A 13,199-nucleotide genomic window follows, 5' to 3' on the forward strand; every position below is an offset into this window, starting at 1 on the left:
GCAACCAGAAGCAGGCTGTAATCAGCATGCTCCTCAGTCACCTCCACACACAAACTGAGCATACTGGGATGGTGGCCCCCAGGGCCTTCTGGGAATCTGAACACCTAGGGCAGTTGAGACAAGAAGTTCTGGAGGCTGAAACACAGATGACCTTTGGACCCATTCTGCAGCCAGATCTGCTTATATTCCACAGAGGTGTGCTGCTGTCTATCCTCCGTAGGAACCCTCGACAGTGGGGACTTTCCAGAAACACAGGCCTGCTGCCCAGGCTGTCCTTACCATACTCAGATCTGAATGCTGGGCTTCCTCCTTCTGTGCTGCATCCCGGCTCTACAGTGGCCTCAGGGGTTGGGCCAGGATCTTGTTGAGCCCCAGGGCTGGGGAAATGCCTGAAACCCACAGTCAAGTTCTATTTAGGGAGGAGAACATCATGGATCCAACAGGGCAGCAGGGCCCCTGGGATGTTATTTACAGGACGTGTCTAATGACCAGCCTTCGAGCTGTGACGGGAGCAGCAAATCAGCTGCCTTCTCCAATTTCTCTTGTTGTCTGACTTCCTCCTGGTCCATCATGGGGCCTTCTCCCAGTGCCAGCACTGTACCCCCTTCCAGGGGGGCCTGAGACGTCACTCACAGCTGGGAGACTGGAGATTGTTTCTAGGACAAAGGGAGGGACTTGGGAGGGACCTAGGAGCAAAACTGAGACTTGCCACCAGTGCCAGGCCACAAGAGAGCTTCCTAGCAGGGGCTTGAGAGACTGGGAACAAGAGAGGGGTCAGAAGGCCAGTGGGCTGTATGGGATTGCACAGACGTCTCCCTACCCAGTGGGCAGTAAGGTGAATGAGGAGCCAGGTGTCAGCGTCTCACACCTGTCATCCTAGCTACTCAGGAAGCTGAGATCTGAGGATCATGGCTTCAAGTCAGTCTGGGCAGGAAAGTTCATGAAGTTCCTATCTCCAAAAAAACCATCAAAAAGCCAGAAGTGGAGCTATGCCTCAAATGGTAGAGTGCCAGCCTTGAGCAAAAAAAACTAAGAGACAGTGTCTGGGCCCTGAGCTCAAGCCCTAGTACCAGCAATGTAACACACACACACACACACACACACACACACACACACACACACACACACAATTAAAAGTTAAAAGTGAAGTGAAAGAGGGAGGATGAGTCCTGGGAAGACTTTTGCAGGTTGAGGCCTGGGAGCGGGGAGCTGGTCACGATGAGTTCATCGGTATTTCATTCCTGGCTCAAATGGGAGGAAGTCTGGATGGCTGCACCCCAAGCAGCCAGAACAGAACCATCCACAACGCTGGCGCCCAACCTCCACTGCCAGGTTGAATCTCTAGAGATTGCAATCTGAAGGCTGCTCCTCAGATGTGGAGAGCCAATGCCAGAGGCATGGGGACTACAGGCATGACCAAGAAGGAACCCAGCCTCTGCTCTGAGAAGCATACGCCACAGCCCTGGGGTCACTGGGTTTCCATGACAACAAGTCCCTTTCCAGATCACTCCCTTAACTCTCAACATTCATGCTTGGTCACTTATCACCAGCTTCATAACCTTTACCCCACCTAGCACAGGCCCTGCTTTCTTGTCATCTGTGTAACAATTGTCTCTACCTCAAAGAGCTATGGGAATGGAGTGAGCGAAGCAGGTGGAATGCTCTGAACAGCACCGAGCACTCAGCAACCCCTCCGTGCATGTAACTGTAATTAGAGCTGACCCTCTGAGGGAAGAGGGCCACAGGGCTCCAACACCAAGCTTGGTTGTTCAGTGGCTCCTCCTCCTCCAAACACAATCCCTCAGTCCCTACTGAGAGGGACAGGACTGAGGCCCACTTGGGCCCCCACACACCCCCAACACCTGACATAACTGTGTTCCGCATGCTTTCCTTTAATGCCACAAACACTCATCCCGCCACTTCCAGGCTTAGGTGCTGGCACCGGAAGTCAACCAGACAGGGTCTACCTTGTTAGCAAATACTCAGGCTACTTGGGAAGGCAAGGACACCTGTGAAGGGCCCACAGCCGCCTGGCTGGCCGACAAGTGTTATCTAATCATGGGGCTGACCACAGTGCCCTGGAGCCCAGAGAGGAGAGCAGTTCAAGTAGGCCTCCAGGAATGTGTGGCTTGCCTCGGGCCCAGTCACAATGCATCCCTGCTCAGTTCAACGTGTTCCAACCCTGGAACCCCTTAGCAGAAGGCATGGAGAGATTCCAGCCTCCTCTGTAAACAAATGCTGGATGACACGTCACCATTCAGATGGAATTCTTGGGTCTCATTCTGTCTGGAAGTCCCCAAGTGTCCCCAGAAAGCAGGGGGCAATATCATTGTAGGGGATTCCTCCCTCCCTCCCTTCCTCCCTCCTTCCCTTCCTCTCTCCCTCCCTTCCTCCCTCCCTCCCTCTCTAAATGACATCATTAGTGACATTATTAACCAGCTCTTCTCCAGGAAGGCTGTGGGACAGGGCTGCGCTCACTGTGTGCCAGGCCTTGCTCTAGGCTCTGGGGATCCCCTGGTGAATGAAGGAAAGAAAAGCCTGGAGGCAAAGATGCTCAGCCTGTGGTCCAGAGTGTGAGGGCTGCAGAGGAAACCCAAGCAGGGAGGGTGTCCTGAGGGAAGAAGTTGGTCACTGCGGGAGATTCACCTAGGGAGAGTGTATTTTCTCCCCTGCTTTCTGCCTCCCTCCCTCCCTTTTTCCCTCTCTCTTTCTCTCCCTCCCTTCTTCCTTCCCTTCCTCCCCTCCCTTCCCCTTCTGTCTCTCTGTCTCTGTCTCTCTCTCCCCACTCTCCCTCCTTCTTCCCCTCCCTCCCCCTCTCTGTCTCTCTGTCTCTGTCTCTTTCTCTTTCTCCCTCCTAACCTCACTCTGCTTCCTGGCTGCCATGAGGTAGCAGCCTCCTCCTCCACCACACACACATGACTTTCTGCCTCACTTCTGGCCCAACGCAATGGAGCCTGGATCTTGGACTGAAATCCCTCAAACCCTGAGCCCAATTCAACCTCTCCTCCTTTCATTTGGTTTCTTCAGGTGTTTTGTTACAGTGACAGCAAGCTGACTAACACACACTCCCTCTTCCTGGGTAGAGGCCCCAGTACCCATTCTCCCTGAGCAGAGGACTCACCGCAGCTCCCAGCCACGGCCGCACTGGAGGCAGCAGGGCTGGCTGGACCCTGGGAAGGCCAGACCGCCACTGATGAGTCACTTCTAACTGCCCAGGGCTGGCAAACAGAGGCCCAGCCAAGCCCAGCCCAGGATTTTGGGTGGCTGCTGGGCCAGGGTTTATGGGAATCTGAGCTCTTCTTCCCTTCCCGGCTTCAGAGAACCAAATGCTTCTGTAGAGGGCAAAATGGTCTGTAACAAAATTGCCCGAGCTGATCTATTTATTCAACAAGGTGTTCACAAAGCTCTTGCTCTTTCTGGATACTCTGAAGAGGTTGGTGTGCAGCCTGGGTCAGTTCAGCAAAAATCCCCACTCTCTCTGGGGAGTTACACAGTGAGAAAGAGAAACGCACAAGACAGATGTTTCTCTTGGTAATAAAGGTTCAGGTGGAAGGGAATGGAAGGCAGCGGCAGTGAGCACATTATTATGAGCAGGGTTGGCCAAGGAGGGCCTCCTGGAGGAGGAGGCAACCTATGAAAACTCAGAGAGTGAGAAGGGCATGAGGATTCTTGATGACTAGAATTCCAGATCCAAGAAACAGTAAGGGCAAAGGCACTGGGGCAGGACAATGTGTAGGAGGAGCTAGGAGAGCTACTGGAGAAAGGGGAAGACAGGGGAAGCAGGGGAGTCATAAGGAGGACTTGGGCTTTTGCTCTGAGTAAGGAAGGGAGGCCAAAGAGGACTCTGGCAAAAGGAATCATATGCTAGGTGACAGAGGGAGCTGTGTAGAAATGAATGAAGTGGGACAAGGATGGAAGCAGGCAGACCCAGCAGAAAGCTGCTGAAATATGTCACAAGCATATGTCAGTGTCTTAGCGTCTGGACTGCACCAAGCAATGGGAAAAATGTTTTCAAGGAGAAAGTTAACAGGGTTTGCTGATAGACAAAATATGGTTGTGAGCAAAGGCAATGCATGTATGTATGCCTGGCTCTACAAAACATCTATGTGTTGTGCAAATCTCACAATCACCGTGTAAGTGGAATTTAGTGGTTATTTCCTCTCTTACTAACTAGGAAAAGGATACTTGGAGAGGCATAGAGACTTGGAAAATCACAGAGTCTGCCAGTCACACAGCTGGCCAATCACAGAATCACACAGCTGGCCAATCACAGAATCATAGCAATGGCAATAAACCAAGCCCTTCATCAAAACAGACCCTGGGCCCTTAAGCAGCTCCACTGTGGAGACCCAACCCCACAGGCACACCAGCTCCCCACCCCTCCATTTCCCTCCCCCCCCACGCACACATATGGCAAGTCAGTGATGCAAAGATATACCAGGCACAGTTCTAGGCCTTGCAGAGCTGAGACAGAAGGGACTAGAAAAGACAGCAGAGATAAAGGGTCCAGGCCCTCAGCACACAGAGGCAATGGAGGATCACATACCGAGGTGGGAAAAGACGCAGGAGGAACCATATGGGCCTCATCTTAGACACTGAGGTTTTCCCAGAAGAACAAGGGCAGGAGGGGAGTCCAAGACGGGAGGACGGAGGGCAGCGCAGAGTAGGCCGAGAACCTGGGACGAAGAAAGGCTGGGAAGGAACTACAGAGGCCATCTTAGGGCCACAGGAACCACTGGAGGTTTCCAAGGAGCAAGTAGAGCAACCAGGCTCCAGGTCCCCAAACATCTCCTCTGGGGCAGTGGACACTCGGGCTGTGGCTTCCTTGCCTCAGGATGACACTCCAGTGAAGCCAGCCTGGGCAGATGAATCCTCCAGGCTCTTACCTCCTATTAATCCCTCAGAGTGTCTGCAGTCATCGGACTGGACTAGACTGGACCACTCTGCTTCCTGATGACCCCGGGGCAGCCATCTTCTTTTCCAAGCCATACCTCCAGTCAGAGATTTTTCTTCAGAGCTTGTCACTCAGTGGTCCAGAATCCTCTGCTCTTTAAGTCTCTTCTCTGTACCTCAACTTGGAAAGGAAGCTCATTAAATGGGGTGTTCTGGGCTATGGGAAACAAGAAGGATGGCTTCAGGGAAGGGCCTTGCACACACACACACACACACACACACACACACACACACACACACACTCTTCAAGTCTGAGTTCAGTTTTTCCACCTTGTATGGTCACAGCCAGGTGGGGACTCCCCTCTCCCGCAGCCTCAGGGAACTCTGGACAGAGGCCATCCTGCTGCCCTTCCTCTGTGACACTGACCTGCATCCCTCCTCCCCCCAGCTGGCCCAGCAGGTGACAGCCCGGGATGACTGGGTGACTTGAGCCAGCACTGCCAGCTGAGACCAGAGGTGATCTACCCCCCCCCCAGTCCCCCTTTGCTTGTGTTTGTTTTGTTTCTTAAGGGTTGTTTTGCAAACTCCTCCTCCAGCCAGAGAGCAGGAGCTCTGGGCACCGGCCCTGGGGCTGGCTTCCTCCAGGACCAACGTCCCTGCAGGCCTCCCACCGGGGACCTTCCCCCCCATCTCCCCCACCCTCCAGGAGGTAAAGAGGCCCGTGCAGGCACTCCCAGTGCACTGAAGCACCCTCCCCCCCCCCAAGCCGGATGGGTGGGAAAGAGTGACTAGCTTTAAATAAACACGCTCAGCTCTTTCACACCTCTGGGGATTGGTGACTTTTATGGGCTGAGCCACACCTAGCCTGGAGTCTAAAGCCTGTTGCAATCAAGCGCAATCCAGCAGCTCCCAGCCAGGCAGCTCAAGCACCAAAACAGAGATCTGCCTCCCTCTGCTGGTCATTTTAGAAATAGGCACCAAGAATCGAGAGGCTCCAGCCTGCCAGGATATTCTCCCCAATTTCATGGTGGGAGGCTAGTGACCTTAGGCTGAGCCCTCTGAGCCCAAATAAGTCCTTCCAGAAAGAAAAGGAAGAAAGAAGAAAGAAAAAGAAAGAAGGAAAGAAAGAGAAAGATGGAAAGAAAGAGAAAGGAAGAAAGAGAAAGAAAAAGAAAAGAAAGAGAAAGAGAGAAAGAAAAAAAAGAAGGAAAAGAAGAAAGAAAGAGAGAGAGAGAAAGAAAGAAAGAAAGAAAAACAAGCAGTAGTAAACACTTCCATCCAGGATTCACCTTCCTGTCCGGTAGAAAGAAAGATGAGGCTCAGAGATTTCAAGCAAATCTGAGATCACTCAGCAAGTTGAAGGCAGAATTCTGCCCCTTCAGGGCAGAATGCTCACTGATGCCTCTGGGCATGCCTGGGCCCTGAAGGCAGACTGCACAGGGGGCATCGCCATCACCTGCACTTCCCTTCCCATGCTCTCCTTGGCCAGTGGCTCCCCTGGACCAGTGCTCCCTCCTGAACCCTCCCACTGAGCGCAGGACTAAGCATTCAGCACACAGGGCACAGAGGACACGGCTGGACCTGCAGCACACATTCCTATCTGTGGTCAGAATTTAGGCCACATCTGAGGGAATGGGCCTCGCGAGACTACCAAAAGTCACCTTCCCTCCTGAAACCTTCAAGCAAAAAGTCTGCGACTTTTAGATGGAGAGTGAATGCCCTGGGCCAAAGGCCAGACTCTTTGCTGGGAGTCCAGGCGGGGCTGGGGCCATTGCTCTTTATCAAGAGGTCACTGGGCCTCAATCCTCCAGGCTTAGAACCTCAGGGGTTATGAAGGCCCCTGGTTTTTCTTGCCAGGGGGCAGATCTGCTTGGTAAGGAGAGGGGCTGTGTTTGAGGTAGGTCCGGCTACTTCAGTCTCCATTCTCATGGACACTGTTGGTAAAGAGTGCTTTGATTTTAGGCTTTGGTGAACCTTGAAAATGTCACTGCAGGTTACACACGAGCCTTTGCTTTTCAGAGTTGCCGGCCAGGTCCTGTGGCTGTCCCCACTTCTTATCCCATCCTGGGCCTCTGCTACCAGGCTGAGGTGGTACCAAGATCGTGCAGGCCCGTCCCAAGTTGTGGAGTCTCATCGCTTCTCCTGTCCCCCAGCGGCTTCCCAGGCTGCTGATGTGGTAGGTGTCAGAGGAAGAGATGTGTGGTGTCTGGTGGGTGTCGGAGGCAGTGCCGCACTGGTACTTCCCAGGTTCCTTCACAGCACCTTCTCTCTGATTCTCTGGTGGAGTCAAGATCTCTTAGCCAGTGGGCAGGGGTCAACATTTTGGGTCAAGAAAACCCTTCTCACTGGAACACTGATTCCAGGGCAAGGATTTGTGGCCGTAGATCAGGATCCGAACCCCAGTTCAATCAGTCTCTAGCTGTGTTACCTTGGGCAATTTACTCAACTTCTCCCTTTCTAAGTCTGTCAGGATAATTGTTCCTTGTGAGTCAGGGCTGTGTGAGATGCAGTGTGAAAATGCAGTGAATCGCGGGCATGTGAGATCTGTGCCAAGAATGAGTGAAATCATAGGACAAGCATGGTATCGTTTGCGTGGAGTGTTAATATTACTAGGAAAAAAAGGATCAGGACAGGTCTTTTGAGGTAAACTGGCTTTTTTTTGGGGGGGGGGGGGAATTGAACTCTGGGTCTGGGTGCTGTCCCTCAGCTCTTCAGCTCAAGGCTAGCGCTCTACCACTTGAGCCACAGCGCCCCTTCTGGCTTCTTCTGTTTATGTGGTGCTGAGGAATCAAACCCAGGGCCTCATGCATGCAAGGCAAGCACTCTACCACTGAGCCACCTTCCCAGCCCTAAACTGGCAAAATATTGAGATGGCATGGCCTGGAACAATCCTCCCAGTCTCAGCCTCCTGAGTAGCTTGTACCACCACGCCTGCCTATTAATATAGATGGCATTTTGAAAAACTCTGTGCCCAGGCTGGCCTTGACCCAGGATCCTCCCAATCTCTGCCTCCCAAGTAACTAGAATTATAGGCACGAGCCACTGGTACCAGACCCAAATAATCCTTCAAATCATTTCTTCGTAAAACATGCATGCAAATCCCTGTCGCTTTCTTTAGGCTGTGCTGTGAACTTGGGGGACAGTGACCGTCTAAGGAAGTCTAATACTCTCTGTGCCTCTTTGTTTGAAGAGTCTGAATGTCTGGAGCATACGAAAATCCAGCGCCTGATTGGAGCCCATTGCGGCAGCCCTCTGCTTTCTCCCAGTTGGAAGCATGACTGGGATCTTTCTCGTAATAAGTCCTCGTGCTCTGGGATTCATCCACCATCTGAGGACCAGCCTCAGATCTGGCTGCAGGGAGCCGTGCAACAGTGGATAGCTCCTGCAGACTTGCTAGCAGGCTCAGGAAGATACCAGGTGCGGTGGGAGGTAGTGTGTTCGCCAAGGTCCCAGGATGGGGTGGGGGCTTTCTTATTCTTCTACCTGAAGCCCCAATCAGAAGCTCTGGCCAGTTTCCAGCTGACTCTGGGAGTCTCGTGGAGTCAGCCTTAGACTCTGGCTGCTAGGGCCGGGGCTTTTTGTTGGAAATCATGAGAATTGCTACCGTCCATCCCAGAATATCCGGTCAAGGAGAAGTGGGTGGGTGTGGCCTTGCTGGGCTTGGGGGCTGTGCCTGTAAACACAAGCTGTCTGCGAAGATGCTTTTATCTCCAGGCTCAGAGAAGCCAGGAGACTTGACTAAGGCCACATACTCAGTGTGGTAGAAACTGGAAAACATGGCTGTCCAGACTACAGACTACATCTCCCCCCCACACACACACCTCTGCAGGTGACTATGGTCATGTGGTACAGTTCGGCCAATGAGTAGTCGAAGGGGAGTGTTCCCCGGGCTGTTTGGGGAACTTCCTCAAGTCACACAGCATTGTCAGCTCAGCTGCTCATTTTTGTTTGTTTGTTGGTGTTCTTTTGTTTTGTTTTTGTGACTAATCCTGGGGCTTAAACTCTGAACTGGATCTGGGTATTGCCCCTGAGCTTTGTTGCTCAAGGCTAGCACTGGACCACTGGACCCATAGCTCCCACCATCTGCTTTTTGGTGACTTTTTTGGAAATAAGGGTCTTATGGACTTTCCTGTCCCTGGCTGGCTTTGAACTGTGATCCTCATAGAGATTTTCTTAGGTGTTTTGTCGCAGTAACAGAAAGCTGATTAACACACTTTGGCAATTTATTTTGCCTTCCAGAGTTGGAAATATTGCCTAAGATAGCCATAAAGAAGGCAGCTGTAGAAGAGAGCTTTTCTTTTCTTTTTGTCGGCCGTGGGAGCTGAACTCTGGGTCTGGGTGCTGTCCCTCAGCTCTTCAGTTCAAGGCCAGCACTCTACCACTTGAGCCACAGCACCACTTCCAGCTTTTTTCTGCTTATGTGGTACTGAGGAATCGAACCTAGGGCCTCATGCATGCAAAGCAAGCACTCTACCACTGAGCCAACTTCCCAGCCCCAGAAGAAAGCTTTTCTTGTTTGGTTTTTACTTTGGTTTTGTTGGGAGGATGGGCAAAGAAGTAAAGGGTTGTTACTCCAGTTAAGGCGTGCAGGGCAGGAAGCAGCGTAGCCATAGTAAAGCTTTAGTTTTGTTTTGTTGAGGTACTAGGGTCTGAACTCAGAGTCACACACTAGCTAAACAGATGCTTTACAAACCCTTGAACCATGCCTCATTTTTTTTGTTGGCCATGGGGCTCGAACTCTGGGTCTGGGCACTGTCCTTCAGATCTTCAGCTCAAGGCAAGTACTCTACCACTTGAGCCACAGCACCACTTCTGGTTTTCTGGAAGTTAATTGGAGATAAGAGTCTCATGGACTTTCCTGCCCAGGCTGGCTTTGAACTACGATCCTTAGATCTCAGCCTCCTGAGTAGCTAGGATTACAGGTGTGAGCCACCAGTGCCTAGCTCATGCCTCATTTTTTTTTTTTTTTTTTGTCATGGGGCCTGAACTCTGGGCCTGGGCACTATCTCTTAGCTTTTCAGCTCAAGGAAAGTGCTCTACCACTTGAGCCACAGCACCACTTCCGGATTTTTCTGCTTATGTGGTACTAAGGAATAGAACCCAGGGCCTCATGCACGCAAGGCAAGCACTCTACCACTGGCCCACCTTCCCAGCCCCAACATGCCTCATTTTTTATTTAGTTATTTTTCAGATAGAGTTCATTCTGCCCAGAACTGGCCTCGGATCACACTTCTCTTGCCTGTGTCTCCTGTGTAGCTGGGATTACAGGCGTACCACCACTGTTCATTGGCTAAGATGGGTGGGTGAGCATATCTCATTAACCTTACCCAGGCTGGCCTTAAATCATGATCTTCCTAATCTCTGCTTTCCTACTAGCTGGGATTATAGGAATGAGCCATCACACCAAGCTGAGTTTAGTTTTTTTTTAGTTTAAATATTATGGTACAGATAAAGGGAGAAGTCCAGTGACTGACATGAAGTCCGTGTACAATGAGTGTTAGAGATTATGCTTGATCATATAAGACCATGGCCTCAGGAAACCCTTCTTGCTTGAGTAAGACGTGTAAATGCGGTGAGCTGGATGAGCGAGATCTCTGGTTCTCTGCTTTGGTTATTCCACCCATTAGACACCTTTGCTGAACCAGCAGAGGGTGCTGTGTGCACACAAATAAGGGGGCTTCCCTGCTGATCAGCACCAGGTTGGCAGGGAAGCTCAGGTATCTGACAAAGCTCACAGAGGAAAATGCCCTAGATGGAGTGGACAGAACCTGGAAAAATCCCGAGTTCGAATGGTCAGGGAGGCTTCCTGGGGCTGAGATTCTGCTGGGCATTAAGACAAGGTGAGGAGTAGTGAAAGGAGGTAGCTTTCCCAGGAAATCGGCTGCAAAGTAGCAGAGAGAGAGGATATGAGGGCCATCACAGAGGGAAACAGGACTTTGCTTCTCACCAAGCAAGGCAAAGAAGCAATGATCCACTGGTGGGCATTGGGATTGAGGCAGTTTTATGGGGGCACTGTGGGCATTTTCTCCCAACTGGCATGATTGCCCTGTAGGAACAAGGTTTGCCGTGACACGGTATCTTCCTGCGAGCAGTCATTGTTAGTAGCTCTTCCCATTTGGTGTGGAGAGGCCAAGAGAATGCCCCAGATCACCTGCCTTTGAGTTCAGGGTTGCACGTTAGGTTTGGAGTTAACAATGCAATGGTAATGAATGAAGACATTAAAGAATAGCCTAGAGGTGAGAAGGGCGAGTCTTCAAGCTGGGATCCAGGCCTTGTTGGAAAAGGTGTGTCTCCCCACCAAGAAGAGGCAGACTAGAAACCTCTGCCTCTCTCCTGAAGCCACAGCTGGCCTCCAGGTTTTCCCTGGGAAGAACTAGTATATAGTCAAGAGCCAAGACTGGGGCAGAAAGCCGCACACAGGCGCTGGGGGCAGCAACCCTCCTGAATACTCCCAAAATTCCCCCCAGAAAGTTGCTTTTGGAGGCTGCTGCTGAGCTGCCCGCAGGGTTCTGCTGCCTGTGAGCTCTGCAGGAATGAGCCACTGCTGCCGTTCAGCAGGAATCTACCCAAGATGAAGAAGCTGAACTTACCATTCAGAAACCAGGAGTGGGGAGACCAGTTCACAGATGTGAAGAAGCCTGGGGGTGCACCCCAATACTTCTGAGTGGAGCTGTGTTGGGGCTGATAGTCCCAGGGGCGAAGAGGAAGGATAGCACAATAGAACTGGAAAATAAATCTCTTCTTACCTGTCCTGTCAGTGCCCCCTGCTGACGAAAGTCTGATGCTGGCAGCTGACAAGGGAGAAATGTCCACAGCATCTATAAAGTATGGATTCAGGAGCTGGGAAGGTGGCTCAGTGATAGAGTACTTGCCTTGCATGCATGAGGCCCTGGGTTCGATTCCTCAGGACCACATAAGCAGAAAAGGCCAGAAGTGGTGCTGAGGCCCAAGTGGTAGAGCACTAGCCTTGAGCTGAAGAGCTCGTGGACAGTGCCCAGGCCCAGAGTCCAGGCCCCACAACTGACCAAAAAAAAGCATGGTTTCAGGACTGGAAAGCAATAGATTAATAACTGATACAATATGTTAGTGGACTCCACTTGGGGAAGGGAGAACTCTTTCTTAAAATGTGTGTGTGTGTGTGTGTGTGTGTGTGTGTGTGTGTGTGTGTGTGTGTGTGTGTGTGTGTGTGTGTGTGTGTGTGTCTGTGCTGGTAGTCAGGGCCTGGGTGCCGTCCCTTAGCTTTTTCACTCAATTCTAGGGCTCTGCTACTTGAACCACACCTCCACTTCCAGCTTTTGGATGGTTAATCATAGATAAGAGTCACAAACTTTCCTGCCCAGGCTGGCTTTGAACCTTGATTCTCAGATCTCTGCCTCCTGAGTAGCTAGACTTATAGGTGTGAGCCACCGGTGCCTAGGTCTTAAGACATTTTAAAACAAGCTTACTTGAGGAAATATTCTTGCCAGCTGAAAAATAAATCAAATAAAGGACAAGAAAACAAATGAAGTATGGAAGAAAAAGCAAAAGATATTGGGCGAGAATCATCCTTCACTTGACTCTGAATGAGAAGAGTCAGGGTAACAGAGGAGAGACTATATTCTGAAGTGACAAAGATGGGAAGGGCATTGGGAATTGCAAGAAGAGCTGACAACACACAGAGAAACAGCAAGGTGACAGAGAAAAGTAGAAGACAGTGTGTGACTCCAGCCCTGACTCTATAAGGATGAGGAAAAGCCAGGACACAACCACAAGGTAGACCAGATGGCCCTGGGAACTTCATCCCACAGTAATCCCACATTTCCACAAGCTTCTGCCTGGCATGGGATGTTGTATGGTAGCAGCTGCACTCACCCATGGTCAATGGACTTGCTCAGCTTCCCCCCAGCTACATGTGTTTGCTTCTAAGCAGGACTGAGAGCTCTCATCTCAGGTCTAGCCAATCAATTATCTCCCCAGCTTTCTCTCACACACAGGGTGGGGACCTGCTGGATGGGGGCTGAAGATGCTAAGACCAGCCTCTGTAGGAGTTTGTTGCCAAGTGGGGCTGAGAGTTCTGTATCTAGGACCTGCAGCTCAGACAACTTCCCCCAGCCTTCTTTCTCCTCCCCACCCCCAACAGAGTGGTGACTTGTGAGAGAGGTCTGCAATCCAGAGTGACCGAGCACCTCTTCTCCTCTGCTCCCTCCACTCTATAATGCACTGTGGAGGGGGATATACCTAGGTTTAAGAGCCTGCTTCCCTTTGAGTTACCTGTAGAGCAAATGTGAACCTCCCACTGGCTGCAAAACTTCCTAGTACACCAGGAA

Source organism: Dipodomys spectabilis, unplaced genomic scaffold (genome assembly GCF_019054845.1).
Source record: "Dipodomys spectabilis isolate Male_0828 unplaced genomic scaffold, ASM1905484v1 ptg000069l, whole genome shotgun sequence".
In the NCBI taxonomy this organism is placed as follows: domain Eukaryota; kingdom Metazoa; phylum Chordata; class Mammalia; order Rodentia; family Heteromyidae; genus Dipodomys; species Dipodomys spectabilis.